This window comes from Cherax quadricarinatus, chromosome 60 (assembly GCF_038502225.1).
Source record: "Cherax quadricarinatus isolate ZL_2023a chromosome 60, ASM3850222v1, whole genome shotgun sequence".
Lineage (NCBI taxonomy): Eukaryota > Metazoa > Arthropoda > Malacostraca > Decapoda > Parastacidae > Cherax > Cherax quadricarinatus.
In genome coordinates, this window is record NC_091351.1 from 16,828,174 (window position 1) to 16,855,239 (window position 27,066).

At 45.1% G+C, this 27,066-nt stretch overlaps 1 protein-coding gene across 6 annotated transcripts in view; it reads left to right on the top strand.

The window, feature by feature from the left end:
* Positions 1-16,497: 16,497 nt before the first annotated feature.
* Positions 16,498-27,066, top strand: part of PhKgamma (phosphorylase kinase gamma) — a 411,214-nt gene continuing 400,645 nt past the window's right edge. For 3 of the 6 annotated variants that reach the window (XM_070097984.1, XM_070097981.1, XM_070097986.1), the window contains exons 1-2: positions 16,498-16,603; positions 18,135-18,261. The gene's annotated coding sequence lies outside the window, so the exon portion shown is untranslated. Of the gene's footprint in view, positions 16,604-18,134; positions 18,376-27,066 lie in introns of all 6 variants that reach the window. The other 3 variants (XM_070097987.1, XM_070097982.1, XM_070097983.1) reach the window with 2 other exon arrangements.

Here is a 27,066-nt window from a genome sequence, read left to right on the forward strand (position 1 = left end):
TCTATATTCAGTCTCTAGAAAGGCTGGGTGGATTTTATGAGATAAGTCTTCTCTGGCTGATGAAAGTTTGGCTTGCACTCTTTGGCTGTGCACACTCTGCACATGCTCTGATCACTTGCCGCACATCTTCCATTGAGTAGGGCATGTTCTTTGATTTGACAAAATGGTACAGGCGTGTAACTCCTGGGTGACACAAAGCCTTGTAGAGCACTGAGAGTGATTGCAAATCATGACATGCTGCTCCACAGTGGGACCTAGAGAATGCATCAGGTGAGATGTTCTCTTGACCCGGTCGGTACAGAATATCAAAGTCATAACACGATAGTTCCATCCTCCAGCGTAATATCTTGTCATTCTTTATCCTACTTTTGTGCTTCTTGTCTAACATATACATCACGGACCGTTGGTCAGTCCTTATGGTGAAATGTCTACCAGTTAAATAATGCCTCCAGTGGCGACCTGCTTCTATGATGGCCTGGGCTTCCTTTTCTACAGCAGCGTAACATTTCTCTGATCCTTGAAAAGTTCTCGAAAAGAAGGCTACTGGTCGTCCTGCCTGAGATAAGACTGCAGCAATGGCAATGTCAGATGCATCCGTTTCCACTTCGAATGGTAAGGACTCATCAATGGCTTCAACTACTGAGTTTTCAATATCCTGTTTGAGAGTATGGAAAGCAGCTTCTGCTTCCTTTGTCACAGGAAATGTGGTAGCACTCAATGGGCGGACTTTACTTGAATAGTTGTAGATCCATTGTGAGTAATAAGCAAAGAGACCAAAAGTTCTTCGGAGTGACTTTTTGTCTTGAGGCATTGGAAGTTCCTGTAGAGGTCGTAGTCGTTCAGGGTCTGGGAATATTGAACCTCCTTCCACTACATAACCAAGGATGCTAAGCCTTTTAGTTGAAAAAGTGCACTTTTTCTCATTGTAACTGATATTTTTCTTCTTGGCGGCTTCCAAAAACTTATCAAGGTTTGCATCATGTTCCTCCTGGGTCTTGCCACAAATTACCTGGAGTTTACCTGGAGAGAGTTTCGGGGGTCAACGCCCCCGCGGCCCGGTCTGTGACCAGGCCTCCTGGTGGATCAGCGCCTGATCAACCAGGCTGTTGCTGCTGGCTGCACGCAAACCAACGTACGAGCCACAGCCCGGCTGATCAGGAACTGACTTTAGGTGCTTGTCCAGTGCCAGCTTGAAGACTGCCAGGGGTCTGTTGGTAATCCCCCTTAAGTGTGCTGGGAGGCAGTTGAACAGTCTCGGGCCCCTGATACTTATTGTATGGTCTCTTAACGTGCTAGTGACACCCCTGCTTTTCATTGGGGGGATGGTGCATCGTCTGCCAAGTCTTTTGCTTTCGTAGTGAGTGATTTTCGTGTGCAAGTTCGGTACTAGTCCCTCTAGGATTTTCCAGGTGTATATAATCATGTATCTCTCCCTCCTGCGTTCCAGGGAATACAGGTTTAGAAACCTCAAGCGCTCCCAGTAATTGAGGTGTTTTATCTCCGTTATGCGTGCCGTGAAAGTTCTCTGTACATTTTCTAGGTCGGCAATTTCACCTGCCTTGAAAGGTGCTGTTAGAGTGCAGCAATATTCCAGCCTAGATAGAACAAGTGACCTGAAGAGTGTCATCATGGGCTTGGTAACATTATCTAAATACGCGTAAGTTCCCATGAGTTGCTCTTCCTGAATGAGTGAATCCATAATTCGTTGGAAGCAGGCTACCCCATTGGTGACTCCAAAAGGGACTCTGGTAAACTGATACAGGCCATCACTAGCCTGAAACGCTGTGTATGGTTTATCTTCATTCCTTATAGGGACTTGATGATAGGCACTCTGTAGATCAATTGTGCTAAACACATAGTACTGAGCAATTTTGTTCACTGTATCATCAATTCGAGGTAGAGGGTACCCATCAAGAAGTGTAAATTTGTTGATTGTCTCAGAGTAATCAATAGCCAGTCTCCGTTTCCTGTAATCATCTTTAACAACAACAACCTGTGCACGCCAAGGGGAATTACCTGGTTCTATAATACCCTCCTTCAGCAGCCTCTGAGTTTCTTTCTCAATGAACATCCGATCCTCATAAGAATAGCGGCGTAACTTAGCTGATATAGGATGGCAATCCGCGGTAAGATTTGCAAACAGCTTTGGTGGGTCTACCCTTAAAGTGCTAAGTCCACAGACAACAAGAGGAGGCAGTTCACCTCCATATGTTAAGGTGACACTACCATGCCGCTTCTGAAAGTCCTGACCAAGGATAACATCAGAGCACAGTTGTGGCAGAATAGCTAAATGTACATCTTGATAATCCTTTCTATTAACTCTGAGATTTACCTTACAAAACCCTAAGGTCTGAATAGAGAGAGATGTTGATGCCATGGAAATGGTACCTGATGAGTGATGTACAGTCAAGGAGTGGCGTTTAACTAAGTCAAGGTTGATGAAACTCTCTGAGCTGCCACACTATCAATAAGACCATCTACTTCTGTTCCTTTGATGAATACTTTCACAACTGCCTTTGACAGTGAATTTGGAGTAGCCGCAGAAGTCACTGTTGCCAGAGTCGCATGATCACTGGAATGTGTGGAGGCACTAGCTCTTGTTGATGCATTAGCACGACATACTTTAGCAAAGTGACCTTTCTTGTGGCATTTATGGCACATTGCTTCACGAGCAGGACACTTTGGACGTGGATGTCTTGAAAAACCACAAAAGAAACACACCGTATCTGCTGCTGCTGTCACTGAGGCAGGTTCCACAGTAACTTCATTGCAAGAGTCTTGGTCAGGAATTGCAGCACTTACCACTCGAGAAGGCTGAGTGGTACTGCATAATTCAGAATTCTTCTGGGCTGAATCTAGAGCTCTTGCCTGGTCAAAGGCAGCGGCTAAGTCGAGAGTTTTATTCTCCAATAAACGCTGTCTTATTATTGGTGATTGCAGGCCACTGATAAAAGCATCCCTGATGGACTCTTCACAATACTGAGCAGCTGTCACTGCTTGGAAGTGACAGTCCTTACCTAAAATTTTCAGTGCTTGAAGGTATTCCTCTAAGGATTCATCAATCTGCTGGCGGCGAGTTGCAAGGCGATAGCGTGCAAAGATTTCATTTGTAGGTTTAATATACTGAGACTTGAGGGTTTTGATAGCATCTTCGTAGGTATTACACTCAGAAATAGCCTCATATATCTTAGGTGACACAAAATTGATGAGCAGACTTAGTTTATCTAGATCTTCTTTAGGAAGGGCTCCCAAGAAGTTTTCGAAAGTCTTAAACCAGTGCTTCCATTCCTGAGCAGCCGATGATAAGCTGGGGTCACAGTCTAGCCTCTGAGGTTTCAGTAAACGCTACATGTTGTGACGTAGTCTAGCGCAGGATCACCACCAGGTAGCCCAGGATTCTATGTTCAATAAATTGTTGTGATAGAAACACAGGCCTTATCTCTAGGCTTTATTGAAAATAGAATCTTCATAGTACTTCTGCAACAACAAAATATAATGACTAGTACATCTAATAACGGCTTCTACAGGGATGGTGATGTCTTGCATATGTCAAGAGAAAAGTTATAACTACAGGTCACATATTTAAACTCACCATGTAATCTGCATCACTAATATATGGTTAGAAGAGAAGAGAATCACACACCATGTGTTGGCGCCCATGACACACACCAAACTGTTGTTGTTGTTAAGGGCCCCGAGAGGTGGTGCAGTATTATCCTGCTGCTGCTCCCCACAGGAGCAGTATCACTACATCGAGTGAGCTCTTTTTGCCACCTCAGCCAGTGTGCCCACCATTGCTCCGTGGTTTTCTTTGTACCAGTCTCTTGGCCTCCTGCAGTTCTGTGGTGGGCTAAGCATCACTCAAATGACTACTTTATGTTCCCAAGGCTGAATTGTACCTAATATTTATTCCCTTTCTCCAATCTCGTCCATGCCTTCCATTTCCTCAAATCCCCATCGATTTTTTCTGAACGGTACAACCCCTTCTCCCCCTTTACTCCTTCTATCTTTCCTCAAGATCTGATATCCCAGTGGGAAGATTGCATCTGTTGTTGTCTCAGTGAGTTTCATTTCTGTGACTGTTATGATGAAAATGAAAATGGAAAAATTTATTTCCTTGCAAAAATTGCAATGTGTGGTTTATATATTATAAGATATTAATTACAAAGAAAACCACTAGCATGCCTAGGCATTTAGGTCAGTCAGATGCACACGCATGTGACTGACCACTGCACATGCATGTGACTGACCACAGCCTCTGCACATGAATGTGACTGACCACAGCCTCTGCACATACATGTGATTGACCACAGCTTCTGCACATACATGTGACTGACCACAGCCTCTGCACAAACATGTGACTGACCACAACCTCTGCACATGCATGTGACTGTAACAGACCACAGCCTCTGCACATGCATGTGACTGACCACAGCCTCTGCACATACATGTGACTGACCACAGCCTCTGCACATACATGTGACTGACCACAGCCTCTGCACATGCATGTGACTGACCACAGCCTCTGCACATACATGTGACTGACCACAGCCTCTGCACATACATGTGACTAACCACAGCCTCTGCACATACATGTGACTGACAACAGCCTCTGCACATAAATGTGACTGACCACAGCTTCTGCACATACATGTGACTGACCACAGCCTCTGCACAAACATGTGACTGACCACAGCCTCTGCACATACATGTGACTGACCACAGCCTCTGCACATGCATGTGACTGACCACAGCCTCTGCACATGCATGTGACTGACCACAGCCTCTGCACATACATGTGACTAACCACAGCCTCTGCACATGCATGTGACTGACCACAGCCTCTGCACATACATGTGACTGACCACAGCCTCTGCACATACATGTGACTAACCACAGCCTCTGCACATACATGTGACTGACAACAGCCTCTGCACATAAATGTGACTGACCACAGCTTCTGCACATACATGTGACTGACCACAGCCTCTGCACAAACATGTGACTGACCACAGCCTCTGCACATACATGTGACTAACCACAGCCTCTGCACATGCATGTGACTGACCACAGCCTCTGCACATACATGTGACTGACCACAGCCTCTGCACATACATGTGACTGACCACAGCCTCTGCACATACATGTGACTGACCACAGCCTCTGCGCAAACATGTGACTGACCACAGCCTCTGCACAAACATGTGACTGACCACAGCCTCTGCACATACATGTGACTGACCACAGCCTCTGCACATACATGTGACTGACCACAGCCTTTGCACATGCATGTGACTGACCACAGCCTCTGCACATGCATGTGACTGACCACAGCCTCTGCACATACATGTGACTAACTACAGCCTCTGCACATACATGTGACTGACCACAGCCTCTGCACATACATGTGACTGACCACAGCTTCTGCACATACATGTGACTGACCACAGCCTCTGCACAAACATGTGACTGACCACAGCCTCTGCACATGCATGTGACTGTAACAGACCACAGCCTCTGCACATGCATGTGATTGACCACAGCCTCTGCACATACATGTGACTAACCACAGCATCTGCACATACATGTGACTGACCACAGCCTCTGCACATGCATGTGACTGACCACAGCCTCTGCACATGCATGTGACTGACCACAGCCTCTGCACATACATGTGACTGACCACAGCCTCTGCTCATACATGTGACTGACCACAGCCTCTGCACAAACATGTGACTGACCACAGCTTCTGCACATACATGTGACTGACCACAGCCTCTGCACATACATGTGACTGACCACAGCTTCTGCATATACATGTGACTGACCACAGCCTCTGCACAAACATGTGACTGTAACAGACCACAGCCTCTGCACATGCATGTGACTGACCACAGCCTCTGCACATACATGTGACTGACCACAGCCTCTGCACATACATGTGACTGACCACAGCCTCTGCACATGCATGTGACTGACCACAGCCTCTGCACATGCATGTGACTGACCACAGCCTCTGCACATGCATTTGACTGTAACAGACCACAGCCTCTGCACATGCATGTGACTGACCACAGCCTCTGCACATACATGTGACTGACCACAGCCTCTGCACATACATGTGACTGACCACAGCCTCTGCACATGCATGTGACTGACCACAGCCTCTGCACATGCATGTGACTGACCACAGCCTCTGCACATGCATTTGACTGTAACAGACCACAGCCTCTGCACATGCATGTGACTGACCACAGCCTCTGCACATACATGTGACTAACCACAGCCTCTGCACATGCATGTGACTGACCACAGCCTCTGCACATACATGTGACTGACCACAGCCTCTGCACATACATGTGACTGACCACAGCCTCTGCACATACATGTGACTGACCACAGCCTCTGCACATACATGTGACTGACCACAGCTTCTGCACATACATGTGACTGACCACAGCCTCTGCACATACATGTGACTGACCACAGCTTCTGCATATACATGTGACTGACCACAGCCTCTGCACATGCATGTGACTGTAACAGACCACAGCCTCTGCACATGCATGTGACTGACCACAGCCTCTGCACATACATGTGACTGACCACAGCCTCTGCACATACATGTGACTGACCACAGCCTCTGCACATGCATGTGACTGACCACAGCCTCTGCACATGCATGTGACTGACCACAGCCTCTGCACATGCATTTGACTGTAACAGACCACAGCCTCTGCACATGCATGTGACTGACCACAGCCTCTGCACATACATGTGACTGACCACAGCCTCTGCACATGCATGTGACTGTAACAGACCACAGCCTCTGCACATGCATGTGACTGACCACAGCCTCTGCACATACATGTGACTGACCACAGCCTCTGCACATACATGTGACTGACCACAGCCTCTGCACATACATGTGACTAACAGACCACAGCCTCTGCACATGCATGTGACTGACCACAGCCTCTGCACATACATGTGACTGACCACAGCCTCTGCACATACATGTGACTGACCACAGCCTCTGCACATGCATGTGACTGACCACAGCCTCTGCACATGCATGTGACTGACCACAGCCTCTGCACATGCATTTGACTGTAACAGACCACAGCCTCTGCACATGCATGTGACTGACCACAGCCTCTGCACATACATGTGACTGACCACAGCCTCTGCACATACATGTGACTGACCACAGCCTCTGCACATGCATGTGACTGACCACAGCCTCTGCACATACATGTGACAGACCACAGCCTCTGCACATACATGTGACTGACCACAGCCTCTGCACATACATGTGACTGACCACAGCCTCTGCACATACATGTGACTGACCACAGCCTTTGCACATACATGTGACTGACCACAGCCTCTGCACATACATGTGACTGACCACAGCCTCTGCACATACATGTGACTGACCACAGCCTTTGCACATACATGTGACTGACCACAGCCTCTGCACATACATGTGACTGACCACAGCCTCTGCACATACATGTGACTGACCACAGCTTCTGCACATACATGTGACTGACCACAGCTTCTGCACATACATGTGACTGACCACAGCTTCTGCACATACATGTGACTGACCACAGCCTCTGCACATACATGTGACTGACCACAGCTTCTGCACATACATGTGACTGACCACAGCCTCTGCACATACATGTGACTGACCACAGCCTTTGCACATACATGTGACTGACCACAGCCTCTGCACATACATGTGACTGACCACAGCCTCTGCACATACATGTGACTGACCACAGCCTCTGCACATACATGTGACTGACCACAGCCTCTGCACATACATGTGACTGACCACAGCTTCTGCACATACATGTGACTGACCACAGCCTCTGCACATACATGTGACTGACCACAGCTTCTGCACATACATGTGACTGACCACAGCCTCTGCACATACATGTGACTGACCACAGCCTCTGCACATACATGTGACTGACCACAGCTTCTGCACATACATGTGACTGACCACAGCTTCTGCACATACATGTGACTGACGACAGCTTCTGCACATACATGTGACTGACCACAGCCTCTGCACATACATGTGACTGACCACAGCTTCTGCACATACATGTGACTGACCACAGCTTCTGCACATACATGTGACTGACCACAGCCTCTGCACATACATGTGACTGACCACAGCCTCTGCACATACATGTGACTGACCACAGCCTCTGCACATACATGTGACTGACCACAGCTTCTGCACATACATGTGACTGACCACAGCTTCTGCACATACATGTGACTGACCACAGCCTCTGCACATACATGTGACTGACCACAGCCTCTGCACATACATGTGACTGACCACAGCTTCTGCATATACATGTGACTGACCACAGCTTCTGCACATACATGTGACTGACCACAGCCTCTGCACATACATGTGACTGACCACAGCCTCTGCACATACATGTGACTGACCACAGCTTCTGCATATACATGTGACTGACCACAGCTTCTGCACATACATGTGACTGACCACAGCCTCTGCACATACATGTGACTGACCACAGCTTCTACACATACATGTGACTGACCACAGCCTCTGCACATACATGTGACTGACCACAGCCTCTGCACATACATGTGACTGACCACAGCTTCTGCACATACATGTGACTGACCACAGCCTCTGCACATACATGTGACTGACCACAGCCTCTGCACATACATGTGACTGACCACAGCTTCTGCATATACATGTGACTGACCACAGCTTCTGCACATACATGTGACTGACCACAGCCTCTGCACATACATGTGACTGACCACAGCTTCTGCACATACATGTGACTGACCACAGCCTCTGCACATACATGTGACTGACCACAGCCTCTGCACATACATGTGACTGACCACAGCTTCTGCACATACATGTGACTGACCACAGCCTCTGCACATACATGTGACTGACCACAGCCTCTGCACATACATGTGACTGACCACAGCTTCTGCACATACATGTGACTGACCACAGCCTCTGCACATACATGTGACTGACCACAGCTTCTGCACATACATGTGACTGACCACAGCTTCTGCACATACATGTGACTGACCACAGCCTCTGCACATACATGTGACTGACCACAGCTTCTGCACATACATGTGACTGACCACAGCCTCTGCACATACATGTGACTGACCACAGCTTCTGCACATACATGTGACTGACCACAGCCTCTGCACATACATGTGACTGACCACAGCTTCTGCACATACATGTGACTGACCACAGCTTCTGCACATACATGTGACTGACCACAGCCTCTGCACATACATGTGACTGACCACAGCTTCTGCACATACATGTGACTGACCACAGCCTCTGCACATACATGTGACTGACCACAGCCTCTGCACATACATGTGACTGACCACAGCTTCTGCACATACATGTGACTGACCACAGCCTCTGCACATGCATGTGACTGACCACAGCCTCTGCACATGCATGTGACTGTAACAGACCACAGCCTCTGCACATGCATGTGATTGACCACAGCCTCTGCACATACATGTGACTAACCACAGCATCTGCACATACATGTGACTGACCACAGCCTCTGCACATGCATGTGACTGACCACAGCCTCTGCACATGCATGTGACTGACCACAGCCTCTGCACATACATGTGACTGACCACAGCCTCTGCTCATACATGTGACTGACCACAGCCTCTGCACAAACATGTGACTGACGACAGCTTCTGCACATACATGTGACTGACCACAGCCTCTGCACATACATGTGACTGACCACAGCTTCTGCACATACATGTGACTGACCACAGCTTCTGCACATACATGTGACTGACCACAGCCTCTGCACATACATGTGACTGACCACAGCCTCTGCACATACATGTGACTGACCACAGCCTCTGCACATACATGTGACTGACCACAGCTTCTGCACATACATGTGACTGACCACAGCTTCTGCACATACATGTGACTGACCACAGCCTCTGCACATACATGTGACTGACCACAGCCTCTGCACATACATGTGACTGACCACAGCTTCTGCATATACATGTGACTGACCACAGCTTCTGCACATACATGTGACTGACCACAGCCTCTGCACATACATGTGACTGACCACAGCCTCTGCACATACATGTGACTGACCACAGCTTCTGCATATACATGTGACTGACCACAGCTTCTGCACATACATGTGACTGACCACAGCCTCTGCACATACATGTGACTGACCACAGCTTCTACACATACATGTGACTGACCACAGCCTCTGCACATACATGTGACTGACCACAGCCTCTGCACATACATGTGACTGACCACAGCTTCTGCACATACATGTGACTGACCACAGCCTCTGCACATACATGTGACTGACCACAGCCTCTGCACATACATGTGACTGACCACAGCTTCTGCATATACATGTGACTGACCACAGCTTCTGCACATACATGTGACTGACCACAGCCTCTGCACATACATGTGACTGACCACAGCCTCTGCACATACATGTGACTGACCACAGCTTCTGCATATACATGTGACTGACCACAGCTTCTGCACATACATGTGACTGACCACAGCCTCTGCACATACATGTGACTGACCACAGCTTCTACACATACATGTGACTGACCACAGCCTCTGCACATACATGTGACTGACCACAGCCTCTGCACATACATGTGACTGACCACAGCTTCTGCACATACATGTGACTGACCACAGCCTCTGCACATACATGTGACTGACCACAGCCTCTGCACATACATGTGACTGACCACAGCTTCTGCACATACATGTGACTGACCACAGCTTCTGCACATACATGTGACTGACCACAGCCTCTGCACATACATGTGACTGACCACAGCTTCTGCACATACATGTGACTGACCACAGCCTCTGCACATACATGTGACTGACCACAGCCTCTGCACATACATGTGACTGACCACAGCTTCTGCACATACATGTGACTGACCACAGCCTCTGCACATACATGTGACTGACCACAGCCTCTGCACATACATGTGACTGACCACAGCTTCTGCACATACATGTGACTGACCACAGCCTCTGCACATACATGTGACTGACCACAGCTTCTGCACATACATGTGACTGACCACAGCACATACATGTGACTGACCACAGCCTCTGCACATACATGTGACTGACCACAGCTTCTGCACATACATGTGACTGACCACAGCCTCTGCACATACATGTGACTGACCACAGCTTCTGCACATACATGTGACTGACCACAGCCTCTGCACATACATGTGACTGACCACAGCTTCTGCACATACATGTGACTGACCACAGCTTCTGCACATACATGTGACTGACCACAGCCTCTGCACATACATGTGACTGACCACAGCTTCTGCACATACATGTGACTGACCACAGCCTCTGCACATACATGTGACTGACCACAGCCTCTGCACATACATGTGACTGACCACAGCTTCTGCACATACATGTGACTGACCACAGCCTCTGCACAAACATGTGACTGACCACAGCCTCTGCACATGCATGTGACTGTAACAGACCACAGCCTCTGCACATGCATGTGATTGACCACAGCCTCTGCACATACATGTGACTAACCACAGCATCTGCACATACATGTGACTGACCACAGCCTCTGCACATGCATGTGACTGACCACAGCCTCTGCACATGCATGTGACTGACCACAGCCTCTGCACATACATGTGACTGACCACAGCCTCTGCTCATACATGTGACTGACCACAGCCTCTGCACAAACATGTGACTGACCACAGCTTCTGCACATACATGTGACTGACCACAGCCTCTGCACATACATGTGACTGACCACAGCTTCTGCATATACATGTGACTGACCACAGCCTCTGCACAAACATGTGACTGTAACAGACCACAGCCTCTGCACATGCATGTGACTGACCACAGCCTCTGCACATACATGTGACTGACCACAGCCTCTGCACATACATGTGACTGACCACAGCCTCTGCACATGCATGTGACTGACCACAGCCTCTGCACATGCATGTGACTGACCACAGCCTCTGCACATGCATTTGACTGTAACAGACCACAGCCTCTGCACATGCATGTGACTGACCACAGCCTCTGCACATACATGTGACTGACCACAGCCTCTGCACATACATGTGACTGACCACAGCCTCTGCACATGCATGTGACTGACCACAGCCTCTGCACATGCATGTGACTGACCACAGCCTCTGCACATGCATTTGACTGTAACAGACCACAGCCTCTGCACATGCATGTGACTGACCACAGCCTCTGCACATACATGTGACTAACCACAGCCTCTGCACATGCATGTGACTGACCACAGCCTCTGCACATACATGTGACTGACCACAGCCTCTGCACATACATGTGACTGACCACAGCCTCTGCACATACATGTGACTGACCACAGCCTCTGCACATACATGTGACTGACCACAGCTTCTGCACATACATGTGACTGACCACAGCCTCTGCACATACATGTGACTGACCACAGCTTCTGCATATACATGTGACTGACCACAGCCTCTGCACATGCATGTGACTGTAACAGACCACAGCCTCTGCACATGCATGTGACTGACCACAGCCTCTGCACATACATGTGACTGACCACAGCCTCTGCACATACATGTGACTGACCACAGCCTCTGCACATGCATGTGACTGACCACAGCCTCTGCACATGCATGTGACTGACCACAGCCTCTGCACATGCATTTGACTGTAACAGACCACAGCCTCTGCACATGCATGTGACTGACCACAGCCTCTGCACATACATGTGACTGACCACAGCCTCTGCACATGCATGTGACTGTAACAGACCACAGCCTCTGCACATGCATGTGACTGACCACAGCCTCTGCACATACATGTGACTGACCACAGCCTCTGCACATACATGTGACTGACCACAGCCTCTGCACATACATGTGACTAACAGACCACAGCCTCTGCACATGCATGTGACTGACCACAGCCTCTGCACATACATGTGACTGACCACAGCCTCTGCACATACATGTGACTGACCACAGCCTCTGCACATGCATGTGACTGACCACAGCCTCTGCACATGCATGTGACTGACCACAGCCTCTGCACATGCATTTGACTGTAACAGACCACAGCCTCTGCACATGCATGTGACTGACCACAGCCTCTGCACATACATGTGACTGACCACAGCCTCTGCACATACATGTGACTGACCACAGCCTCTGCACATGCATGTGACTGACCACAGCCTCTGCACATACATGTGACAGACCACAGCCTCTGCACATACATGTGACTGACCACAGCCTCTGCACATACATGTGACTGACCACAGCCTCTGCACATACATGTGACTGACCACAGCCTTTGCACATACATGTGACTGACCACAGCCTCTGCACATACATGTGACTGACCACAGCCTCTGCACATACATGTGACTGACCACAGCCTTTGCACATACATGTGACTGACCACAGCCTCTGCACATACATGTGACTGACCACAGCCTCTGCACATACATGTGACTGACCACAGCTTCTGCACATACATGTGACTGACCACAGCTTCTGCACATACATGTGACTGACCACAGCTTCTGCACATACATGTGACTGACCACAGCCTCTGCACATACATGTGACTGACCACAGCTTCTGCACATACATGTGACTGACCACAGCCTCTGCACATACATGTGACTGACCACAGCCTTTGCACATACATGTGACTGACCACAGCCTCTGCACATACATGTGACTGACCACAGCCTCTGCACATACATGTGACTGACCACAGCCTCTGCACATACATGTGACTGACCACAGCCTCTGCACATACATGTGACTGACCACAGCTTCTGCACATACATGTGACTGACCACAGCCTCTGCACATACATGTGACTGACCACAGCTTCTGCACATACATGTGACTGACCACAGCCTCTGCACATACATGTGACTGACCACAGCCTCTGCACATACATGTGACTGACCACAGCTTCTGCACATACATGTGACTGACCACAGCTTCTGCACATACATGTGACTGACGACAGCTTCTGCACATACATGTGACTGACCACAGCCTCTGCACATACATGTGACTGACCACAGCTTCTGCACATACATGTGACTGACCACAGCTTCTGCACATACATGTGACTGACCACAGCCTCTGCACATACATGTGACTGACCACAGCCTCTGCACATACATGTGACTGACCACAGCCTCTGCACATACATGTGACTGACCACAGCTTCTGCACATACATGTGACTGACCACAGCTTCTGCACATACATGTGACTGACCACAGCCTCTGCACATACATGTGACTGACCACAGCCTCTGCACATACATGTGACTGACCACAGCTTCTGCATATACATGTGACTGACCACAGCTTCTGCACATACATGTGACTGACCACAGCCTCTGCACATACATGTGACTGACCACAGCCTCTGCACATACATGTGACTGACCACAGCTTCTGCATATACATGTGACTGACCACAGCTTCTGCACATACATGTGACTGACCACAGCCTCTGCACATACATGTGACTGACCACAGCTTCTACACATACATGTGACTGACCACAGCCTCTGCACATACATGTGACTGACCACAGCCTCTGCACATACATGTGACTGACCACAGCTTCTGCACATACATGTGACTGACCACAGCCTCTGCACATACATGTGACTGACCACAGCCTCTGCACATACATGTGACTGACCACAGCTTCTGCATATACATGTGACTGACCACAGCTTCTGCACATACATGTGACTGACCACAGCCTCTGCACATACATGTGACTGACCACAGCTTCTGCACATACATGTGACTGACCACAGCCTCTGCACATACATGTGACTGACCACAGCCTCTGCACATACATGTGACTGACCACAGCTTCTGCACATACATGTGACTGACCACAGCCTCTGCACATACATGTGACTGACCACAGCCTCTGCACATACATGTGACTGACCACAGCTTCTGCACATACATGTGACTGACCACAGCCTCTGCACATACATGTGACTGACCACAGCTTCTGCACATACATGTGACTGACCACAGCTTCTGCACATACATGTGACTGACCACAGCCTCTGCACATACATGTGACTGACCACAGCTTCTGCACATACATGTGACTGACCACAGCCTCTGCACATACATGTGACTGACCACAGCTTCTGCACATACATGTGACTGACCACAGCCTCTGCACATACATGTGACTGACCACAGCTTCTGCACATACATGTGACTGACCACAGCTTCTGCACATACATGTGACTGACCACAGCCTCTGCACATACATGTGACTGACCACAGCTTCTGCACATACATGTGACTGACCACAGCCTCTGCACATACATGTGACTGACCACAGCTTCTGCACATACATGTGACTGACCACAGCTTCTGCACATACATGTGACTGACCACAGCTTCTGCACATACATGTGACTGACCACAGCCTCTGCACATACATGTGACTGACCACAGCTTCTGCACATACATGTGACTGACCACAGCCTCTGCACATACATGTGACTGACCACAGCCTCTGCACATACATGTGACTGACCACAGCTTCTGCACATACATGTGACTGACCACAGCTTCTGCACATACATGTGACTGACCACAGCTTCTGCACATACATGTGACTGACCACAGCTTCTGCACATACATGTGACTGACCACAGCCTCTGCACATACATGTGACTGACCACAGCTTCTGCACATACATGCGACTGACCACAGCTTCTGCACATACCAGTCGTATGAATAATTCCTCAGTAACAGTGAACTAGTGTTTAATATTCGTAGCTGATGAGTGAGTAAAGGCGGGGACAAGTATTTATTGTCTCGAAATCATTAATACTTATTTAATATATAACTTTTATTCGTGTAACTTATAATGAGGCTTATGTATTTTTGTTGTTGTTGTTTAAGTTAATAAGAACAGAGGACATGTAAGAATGTAAATATATTCAGGAATGTAACATACATATAGTTGAGTCCTAACTTCACTGTGGCTGTGGTTAACTCTATTGAGTTATTCTAACTTAATTAACACATAACTTACTATTTAACACTATTGTATAATTGTACACTTATGTACTGAGTCTGAATATAACTTATTGACTGACTTATTAAGTTATTTAGTAGTAAATTTAAATGGTTTCATTTAGTGATCCTGATAAGAAAAAATAAACACCAGCAATCTTGAGCGAAAATTTCCAAATTATATCGCGTGATTCTGATTTTTCTTTTCTATTTTTTTCCGAAAATACAGACTATATCAAAAATGTAACACGTGACTTTACATATATATCTATATAATAATATTATGTAAAAAGTGTTGAGAGTTTGAGTAAGGTTATGAGACGAGAGAGAAGGAAATATTTGAGTATTGTTTAAGAGATTGTGAAGGACAGTGAGGTCAGCTGTGTGAAGGTGACACTAACATATATTACCTTTATTATGACTATTAACACCTGTATATACATCTGTTAACGTTATTTATTGAGAGAGTAGACGGGGTAGATAGTAGTGAGTGTAGTAGGACAGGTTAACATGTTAACAATGTCTGGCTCCACTAACATATATCGTAACATGATACAACACATTAAAATATTCTCAGTCTCTTCCACATCACAAATAGTTAAGTTAAATTCCTATATATCACAGAAGAAGAAGTGTAGGGAAGATAGTGCGAGATGTAGGTTAATGTTTTACTCTGGAATTTAACTACGAGTTTTGACCTACTTTACCCTCCGGAAGTTAATATAAGATTGATCTATATTTTTACCCTGGGAGTGTTAGCCACTCAGGATAACCCGAGGACCTCACTGTTATCAAACACTTCTCTGATTTCCATTGGGGTCCTGAGTCTTGTCCCCCAGGATGCGACCCACACCAGTCGACTAACACCCAGGATGCAACCCACACCAGTCGATTAAAACCCAGGATGCGACCCACACCAGTCAATTAACACCCAGAATGCGACCCACACCAGTCAACACCCAGGATGCGACCCACACCAGTCAATTAACACCCATAATGCGACCCACACCAGTCAACACCCAGGATGCAACCCACACCAGTCGATTAAAACCCAGGATGCAACCCACACCAGTCAATTAAAACCCAGAATGCAACCCACACCAGTCAACACCCAGGATGCGACCCACACCAGTCAATTAACACCCAGAATGCGACCCACACCAGTCAACACCCAGGATGCGACCCACACCAGTCGATTAACACCCAGGATGCGACCCACACCAGTCGACTAACACCCAGGATGCGACCCACACTAGTAGACTAACACCTAGGTACCTACTTGCTTGTTACGTGAACGAGACAACAGGTGTAAGGAAACACGACTAATGTTTCCACTCTTGCTGGGGATTGAACCACATACACTGTGTGAGGCATGAGTGTTGTCTACCAGGCTATGGGCCCTAAGCTGGTGTTGGTGAGGAGCTCTTGGTCTAGGGAAATGGACCTGTTCTCCAGTTACCCGAATTTACCCTGAATTCCTTCCGTCCCCACCACAGGTGCTGTGAATCCTTACAGGTTTAGTGTTCCCCATGATAATAATTTGACTTACATTAAGATTGAAACATGTTTGTGTATTGCTCATCCCTCAATGACCCCTACAGGTTTTGTGCTTTGCATTAATACAGTAATAATGTAATTAAATATGTTTAGAGATTGTACATATTGCATAACATTCTGCAACACATGGGTTAAGATTCACAATTATCCCTTGGCAAAATTCGAGTATTAATTTACATTTTACAACACACACAACCTATATACAACATGATATAACTAAGTATTTCTTGCAGAAATTATTAATTTGGCATATATTACCAAAAATAGTAAAATTGTTTCAGTTGCACAATACATCTTAAGGCAATCACTGCTTAGTATAAGTCGTTTCACATAAGTGACGAAATGTTAATATGTGCCTCTGCAGGTGTTTGTGGCTCAGTTGATAACATCCTCAGCTCACACACTGCGGGATTGGATATTACTTCTTGGCACTGGTGAAACATTGGGCATTTCCCTACACCTGCTGTCCTTGTTCATCTAACAGTAAGAAGGTACCTGGGTGTAAGTCAACTGTTGTGGGCCACATCCTGGGGGACTGGATTAAAGGACCGCAGTGGAAATAAGACCAGCAGTCCCCAGTGATGCATGGGTCACTAATCCTCTAGGTTAATAATCTGAGCAAGTTCTTCAGCCATTGGCTGAAGTTTATAAATCATTTTAGGGGCTCAATACCTTTGTAAACTTACGACTACTGCCCACAGGATGGGTATGGGGTGCATAATAAACATATTAAACTAACTTAAACTAGGGTAGGTTAAGTGGGTTCTGTTAGGCTAGGTTAGGCTGCAGGCTTTTTTTTTTTTTACACCATTTTCCCAACAAAATAATATCTCAGTTGTAAAACAAATATAATATTGTACAATTCAGACTAATTAATGGCCAAAATCTGCTGAGTAGCAATTGTCTACTTTTACACATACATCTTTCCTTTATTTTCCTTAGTGTAGATAGACTATTTTGTCATTGATCAAAGGTTTGACATTATGTGACCTTAATGGGTTTAGAGCTTTTTTATGAATACAATAAATAGCAAGCTACCCAGGGTGCAGTGTAAGGTTTTTATACACATTCCCTGAGACTTTTATAATTAGTCATATAAGAGTAGATGTAGGTCTACATTGTTTCTCAGTAAATAGAAAAATTATTCAAGTTATTGATCATATTTAATTTATTTATCAGGGGGAATATCAACTGACTCAAGTCTTGTTCATATAATAACTTACTCAGTGGTTCATTAAGAGCATCTTTAAAATTGTCTCAAAGCTTAACCCTTTGACTGTCGCAAGCCCCTTTCTGAAACCGTCATTCTATGTCTCAAAATTTTTGGAAAAGAAAAAATTATTTTTTCTTATGAAATGATAATCTTTTCCCGATGGTAATGACACCAAAAGTACGAAATCTGGTTGAGAACTCACGGAATTACGCTCCCGCGAAGTTAACGGTCTCGGTAACATATACGCATCGGCAATTTTGCCAACTTTGAACCCTGTTTTTGGCCAATTCCATTGTTCCAGTTGACCAAACTCATAGCTATTTCTTTAGAACTCCATTTTTTCTATCAGTTGAGTACAAGAAACCGCCCTTTTACCGATTTGAACTACCCAATTAAGTTTACCTGGAGAGAGAGTTTACCTGGAGAGAGTTTCGGGGGTCAACGCCCCCGCGGCCCGGTCTGTGACCAGGCCTCCTGGTGGATCAGTGCCTGATCAACCAGGCTGTTGCTGCTGGCTGCACGCAAACCAACGTACGAGCCACAGCCCGGCTGATCAGGAACTGACTTTAGGTGCATGTCCAGTGCCAGCTTGAAGACTGCCAGGGGTCTGTTGGTAATCCCCCTTATGTGTGCTGGGAGGCAGTTGAACAGTCTCGGGCCCCTGACACTTATTGTATGGTCTCTTAACGTGCTAGTGACACCCCTGCTTTTCATTGGGGGGATGGTGCATCGTCTGCCAAGTCTTTTGCTTTCGTAGTGAGTGATTTTCGTGTGCAAGTTCGGTACTAGTCCCTCTAGGATTTTCCAGGTGTATATAATCATGTATCTCTCCCTCCTGCGTTCCAGGGAATACAGGTTTAGAAACCTCAAGCGCTCCCAGTAATTGAGGTGTTTTATCTCCATTATGCGCGCCGTGAAAGTTCTCTGTACATTTTCTAGGTCGGCAATTTCACCTGCCTTGAAAGGTGCTGTTAGAGTGCAGCAATATTCCAGCCTAGATAGAACAAGTGACCTGAAGAGTGTCATCATGGGCTTGGCCTCCCTAGTTTTGAAGGTTCTCATTATCCATCCTGTCATTTTTCTAGCAGATGCGATTGATACAATGTTATGGTCCTTGAAGGTGAGATCCTCCGACATAATCACTCCCAGGTCTTTGACGTTGGTGTTTCGCTCTATTTTGTGGCCAGAATTTGTTTTGTACTCTGATGAAGATTTAATTTCCTCATGTTTACCATATCTGAGTAATTGAAATTTCTCATCGTTGAACTTCATATTGTTTTCTGCAGCCCACTGAAAGATTTGGTTGATGTCCGCCTGGAGCCTTGCAGTGTCTGCAATGGAAGACACTGTCATGCAGATTCGGGTGTCATCTGCAAAGGAAGACACGGTGCTGTGGCTGACATCCTTGTCTGTGTCGGATATGAGGATGAGGAACAAGATGGGAGCTAGTACTGTGCCTTGTGGAACAGAGCTTTTCACCGTAGCTGCCTCAGACTTTACTCTGTTGACGACTACTCTCTGTGTTCTGTTAGTGAGGAAATTATAGATCCATCGACCGACTTTTCCTGTTATTCCTTTAGCACGCATTTTGTGCGCTATTACGCCATGGTCACACTTGTCGAAGGCTTTTGCAAAGTTGGTATATATTACATCTGCATTATTTTTGTCTTCTAGTGCATTTAGGACCTTGTCGTAGTGATCCAATAGTTGAGACAGACAGGAGCGACCTGTTCTAAACCCATGTTGCCCTGGGTTGTGTAACTGATGGGTTTCTAGATGGGTGGTGATCTTGCTTCTTAGGACCCTTTCAAAGATTTTTATGATATGGGATGTTAGTGCTATTGGTCTGTAGTTCTTTGCTGTTGCTTTACTGCCCCCTTTGTGGAGTGGGGCTATATCTGTTGTTTTTAGTAACTGAGGGACGACCCCCGTGTCCATGCTCCCTCTCCATAGGATGGAAAAGGCTCGTGATAGGGGCTTCTTGCAGTTCTTGATGAACACAGAGTTCCATGAGTCTGGCCCTGGGGCAGAGTGCATGGGCATGTCATTTATCGCCTGTTCGAAGTCATTTGGCGTCAGGATAACATCGGATAGGCTTGTGTTAATCAAATTTTGTGGCTCTCTCATAAAAAATTCATTTTGATCTTCGACTCTCAGTCTGGTTAGCGGCTTGCTAAAAACTGAGTCATATTGGGACTTGAGTAGCTCACTCATTTCCTTGCTGTCATCTGTGTAGGACCCATCTTGTTTAAGTAGGGGCCCAATACTGGACGTTGTTCTCGATTTTGATTTGGCATAGGAGAAGAAATACTTTGGGTTTCTTTCGATTTCATTTATGGCTTTTAGTTCTTCCCGCGATTCCTGACTCCTAAAGGATTCTTTTAGCTTAAGTTCGATGCTTGCTATTTCTCTGACCAGTGTCTCCCTACGCATTTCAGATATATTGACCTCTTTTAGCCGCTGTGTTATTCTTTTCCGTCGCCTGTAAAGGGAGTGCCTGTCTCTTTCTATTTTACATCTACTCCTCCTTTTTCTTAGAGGAATAAGCCTTGTGCATACATCGAGTGCCACCGAGTTAATCTGTTCTAGGCATAAGTTGGGGTCTGTGTTGCTTAGTATATCTTCCCAGCTTATATCGGTTAGGACTTGGTTTACTTGGTCCCACTTTATGTTTTTGTTATTGAAGTTGAATTTGGTGAATGCTCCCTCGTGACTAGTCTCATTTTGTCGGTCTGGGGCTCCACGCATACATGTCTGAACCTCAATTATGTTGTGATCTGGTCAGTGAGTGGTCAGAAATTGGCAATTTGGCCAATTCCATGCAAATTTAAAAAATGCCAATTTCATAATAGGGTCCAGAATAAACAATGTAGATATTCTTGGCACTAAAATAACATATCCTCTGTTCATTAGTCATGTCTCTAGGCCCCTCTTGTATTACTATTGCTTTCTATTTTGATTTTTTATTCATAAAAAATACAAAATTTACTGTTATGCAGACTACTGCATTATTGTAAAAATGGTATAAATAATATCAGTGCACTAGTGAAAGAATATCAGACTCCCGTGTGGTGTGATTTGCTTACTGCTAAAAATTGGTAAAAATCGAACATTTCCGCTACTTTGAGCTCAATTTCACGGTTTTTATCGTGAAACTAATCAAAATCATCTCTATTTCTGTAATATGTTTTCCATTTTATCACGTGAGACCATGAAAACGAAAATACAACAATAAATACTTTGCGAAAATGCACCTCAAAGTCGGCGTTTTAATCCAAAAAAACGGTCAGAGTTTTTTTTTTTCTCATTATGCACTGCGTGCTGCAGGATTTTTTTTATGTGGTGCACACTGACCACACAGACTCATTATCTCACATGTGGGCCTACCAGCTTTCTCCTGCTTGATTTGAAGCCACTAGAATTATTGAGTATATATACGTCCGAAACACTGGCTCGTAAGACGTATATATATGACCAAAACAGTCAGACGGTTATAGGATGCTTCCTTTATTTAACCCTTTCAGGGTCCGTGCCGTAGATCTACGGCTTTACATTCAGGGTCCAAACCATAGATCTACGCCATGAGCTCAGCTCACTCTGATAAGCTGTGAGCAGTAAATTTGGGCCTAGATATGAGAGAATACATCTATGTGATATGTGTGCACCACATAAAACAAATCCTGCAGCACACAGTGCATAATGAGAGGGAAAAAACCGAGACCGTAATTTTCGATTAAATCAGCGACTTTGCAATGTTTTTTCGTATGTTTTTTATAGTTGTATTTGCAATTTCTTGGTCTCATTTGATAGATTGGAAGATATACTATAGAAATAGAGATGATTTTGATTGGTTTTAGTACTGGAAATGGCTTGAAACTGAGCTCAAAGTAGCAGAAATGTTAAATTTTTGCCAATGTTCAAGAGTAAACAAATGACCTCACAAGTCTAATACATGACAGCTGGTGAGTCTAATATACATTCACAAATGTGGTGATATTATTTATACAATTATTACAGTATTGCATAACAGTAAATCTTCTATTTATTGGTTTGAATAAAAATTCATTATGTGAATAAAAAATCAAAATGGAATTCATTTGTAAAGCCTGAAAACGTAACTAATGAACAGAGGAAATGTTAGTTTAGTGCCAGGAATGCCTGCATTGTTTATTCTGGACCCTATTTTGAAATTGGAATATTTTGAACTTTGCATTAAATTGGCCAAATTACCAATTTCCGGTCACTTTATTTTGTTGTTGAAACAGTTGACTTGGCGATTTCTTGTGCTCAATCGATAGAATAGAAGTAATACTAGTGAAATAGCTAAGAATTTGGTTGACTGGAATACTGTAATTGGCCTAAAATGGGAGCCAAAGTTGGCAAAATTGCCGATGCATAAATATCGCCGACACATCAAAATTCGCGAGAGCATAATTTTGTCAATTTTCCATCAAATTTCGTACTTTTTGTTTTATTACCTTCAGAAAAAGATTCTCTACCATTTCATAAGAAAAAATAACAAAATTATTTTTTGAAAATTCTTGGACCCTGGTGCACACTTCGAAATTTGGCCTCTGGACCCTGAAAGGGTTAAGGTCACAGGTTATGTCTGGTAGTACACTTGGCTTTCTTCCATCACCATTAATTATCATTTCTGTCAATTTTATAAAAAAAATCTGTTTGTACAGTTTTATTTTTACCATTAGTGTAATTATCTATTTTTCACTTATCTGTAATTAGCTATTTGTAGCAATATGACCAGGGCTGTGTTTGTGGTGCCCTATCTTTATTAATAGGTTCATTATATAATTTTTAAATTCTGCAATAGTTGTAGCACTTTTTACCCCTCTTTAAATTTATTCTATTTTTCTGTGACTATTTGTAGTTTATTTGTTGCTTAATTAATGTTAAGTGCTAAACGCATTATGACTCTTTGTAAAGGAAACTTTTCCAGTAGCGTATAACCCCCATATTTTTCTTAATTTGCATTGATGGTCACTTGTTTACTCTGTAGAAGCCACAGTTCTACTTATTACTTTCTGTGTGCACATCATGTCTCTTCCTCCTAATAACTAGTGTTGACATCTTTTAGTATTTTCAGGCTTTCACCAGAACTCTTTCTTTAGGTGTAGACACCACACAGTACTTCATTCTTTAGGTGTAGACACCACACAGTACTTCATTCTTTAGGTGTAGACACCACACAGCACTTCATTCTTTAGGTGTAGACACCACGCAGCACTTCATTCTTTAGGTGTAGACACCACACAGCACTTCATTCTTTAGGTGTAGACACCACACAGCACTTCATTCTTTAGGTGTAGATGCCACACAGCACTTCATTCTTTAGGTGTAGACGCCACACAGCACTTCATTCTTTAGGTGTAGACACCACACAGCACTTCATTCTTTAGGTGTAGACACCACACAGCACTTCATTCTTTAGGTGTAGACACCACACAGCACTTCATTCTTTAGGTGTAGATGCCACACAGCACTTCATTCTTTAGGTGTAGACACCACACAGCACTTCATTCTTTAGGTGTAGATGCCACACAGCACTTCATTCTTTAGATGTAGATGCCACACAGCACTTCATTCTTTAGGTGTAGACACCACACAGCACTTCATTCTTTAGGTGTAGACATCACAGCACTTCATTCTTTAGGTGTAGACATCACAGCACTTCATTCTTTAGGTGTAGACATCACAGCACTTCATTCTTTAGGTGTAGACATCACAGCACTTCATTCTTTAGGTGTAGACATCACAGCACTTCATTCTTTGGTGCAAGCAAGCAGCAAATAATTATTTGGTGTATGTTTAACTATGTTTTCCAAATTAATCTTTAACATATATCCCATAATTTTAGAGAAAGACAGCCAATTTACATATTTCTAGAAATAATACTAATAATATTAATAATAATTTTATTTTAACCCTTAACCCTTAACCCTTAAATGGTCCAAACGTATATATACGTTCGCTCGTGTAGCGCCCCAAATTTTTTGAGGAAAAAAGAAATCTTTTCTTTTAGAAGGAAAAAAGAGCATATGGTACCCATGCATCCCCAATTATTTTAATATGGAACACAGTGAGTGCACACACCCATTCTCTCATGTCTGGGTGACTCAGGCTTATTGTGGCAATGTTGAATGAATGACAAAGAAAACGTATATACAGTGGACCCCCGCATAGCGACTTTAATCCGTGCAAGAGGGCTGATTGTTATGCGAAATGTTCGGTATGCGAATGAATTTTCCCCATAAGAAATAATGGAAATCAAATTAATCCGTGCAAGACACCCAAAAGTATGAAAAAAAAAAAATTTACCACATGAAATATACATTTTCCTACACACAAAGAGAAGGATACATGCACAATAGTAGAGTAGTACATGCACAGTATATATTGTGCATGTACTATACTAAATGAAGAATAAATGACACTTACCTTTATTGAAGATGCAGCAATGACTGATGAGACACTGTGTCCTGGGAGTGCCTTTTCCTCCTGAGTACTGTAGGTCCTGTTTGGCATTTTCTTCCAGAACAGGCCTTATCACACTGTGTATGCCACTACGATTCTTAAATCTCTCAAACCAACCTTTGCTGGCTTTAAATTCACCAATATGAGCACTAGTTCCAGGCATTTTTCCCTGTTCACCTGGGTGTTAGTCGACTGGTGTGGGTTGCATCCTGGGAGACAAGATTAAGGACCCCAATGGAAATAAGTTAGACAGTCTTCGATGACACTGACTTTTTTGGGTTATCCTGGGTGGCAAATCCTCTGGGGTTAATTGTTTCTTGGTATTCTCAATAAGCCACACCAACAACGGTGCTACAGCAGCAGCAGCAGCTGACGGTGGTACAGCAGCAACAGACGATGCTACAGCAGCAACAGACGATGCTACAGCAGCAGCAGACGATGCTACAGCAGCAACAGACGATGCTACAGCAGCAGCAGACGATGCTACAGCAGCAGCAGACGATGCTACAGCAGCAGCAGACGATGCTACAGCAGCAGCAGACGATGCTACAGCAGCAGCAGACGATGCTACAGCAGCAGCAGCAGCTGACGGTGGTACAACAGCAGCAGCAGCTGACAGTGCAGCAGCAGCTGACAGTGCAGCAGCAGCTGACAGTGGTACAGCAGCAGCTGTACCACCAATAGTAGCGATGGTTGATTGGGGTTTATTATACAACCTGGCCAGCTCGGAGACATGCACTCCACTTTCATACTTATCAATGATCTTTTTCTTCATCTCTTTAGTAATTCTCACCCTTATTGCTGTAGGGTTGGCACTAGAAGCTTTCTTGGGGCCCATGGTCACTTATTTTCCAGAAAAAATCACCAAAAACACTGTAATAATACGAAATGTTCCGATTGTATGCTTGGATGTTACCGCGGAGGCTGGCTGGTAAACAATGCCACCGGCGGAACATGTGAGCGTGGCTCAGGCCGCACATTGGACGCGTCTCGGACGAAGGGCGGTGAGTGGGTTTTTGGGCGGTATGCGAGGCAAAATTTTTGCGAAAAAAGCGAGCGGTATGCGGATTGTACGGTATGCGATGCGTGCGGTATGCGGGGGTCCACTGTATACGTTTGGGGCGCTACGCGTGTGAACGTATATATACGTTTGGACCGTTTAAGGGTTAAACAGTCCAAACAGATTTAAGTTTGCATGCGTAGTGCTCCAAAAGTAGATCTATGGTTTTTTACATATTTTCAAATATAACAAAAAATAAAACGTAGATCAAAGTTTTTTTTTTACACGTTTTCAAATGTAAAAAAAAAAAAAATCTATGTTGTTTTACATACTTTTAAATGTCAAAAAAATGTAGATCTACGTTTGGATAGTTTAAGGGCTAATAAGTACAGGTGACCCTCCACATTTGTGAGGGTTAGGAAATCAAGAACCTCGCGAATGTTGAAAATTCGCGAATGTTTGGTTCACAAATTTATTGTAAGGAAATATAATACAGTAATAGCATTTACTTAGCCAAATAATACTGCTTCCTTAACCTATTGAACCACAAACAATCATAAAACACATGAAAACATCGTAAACACATGAAAACAT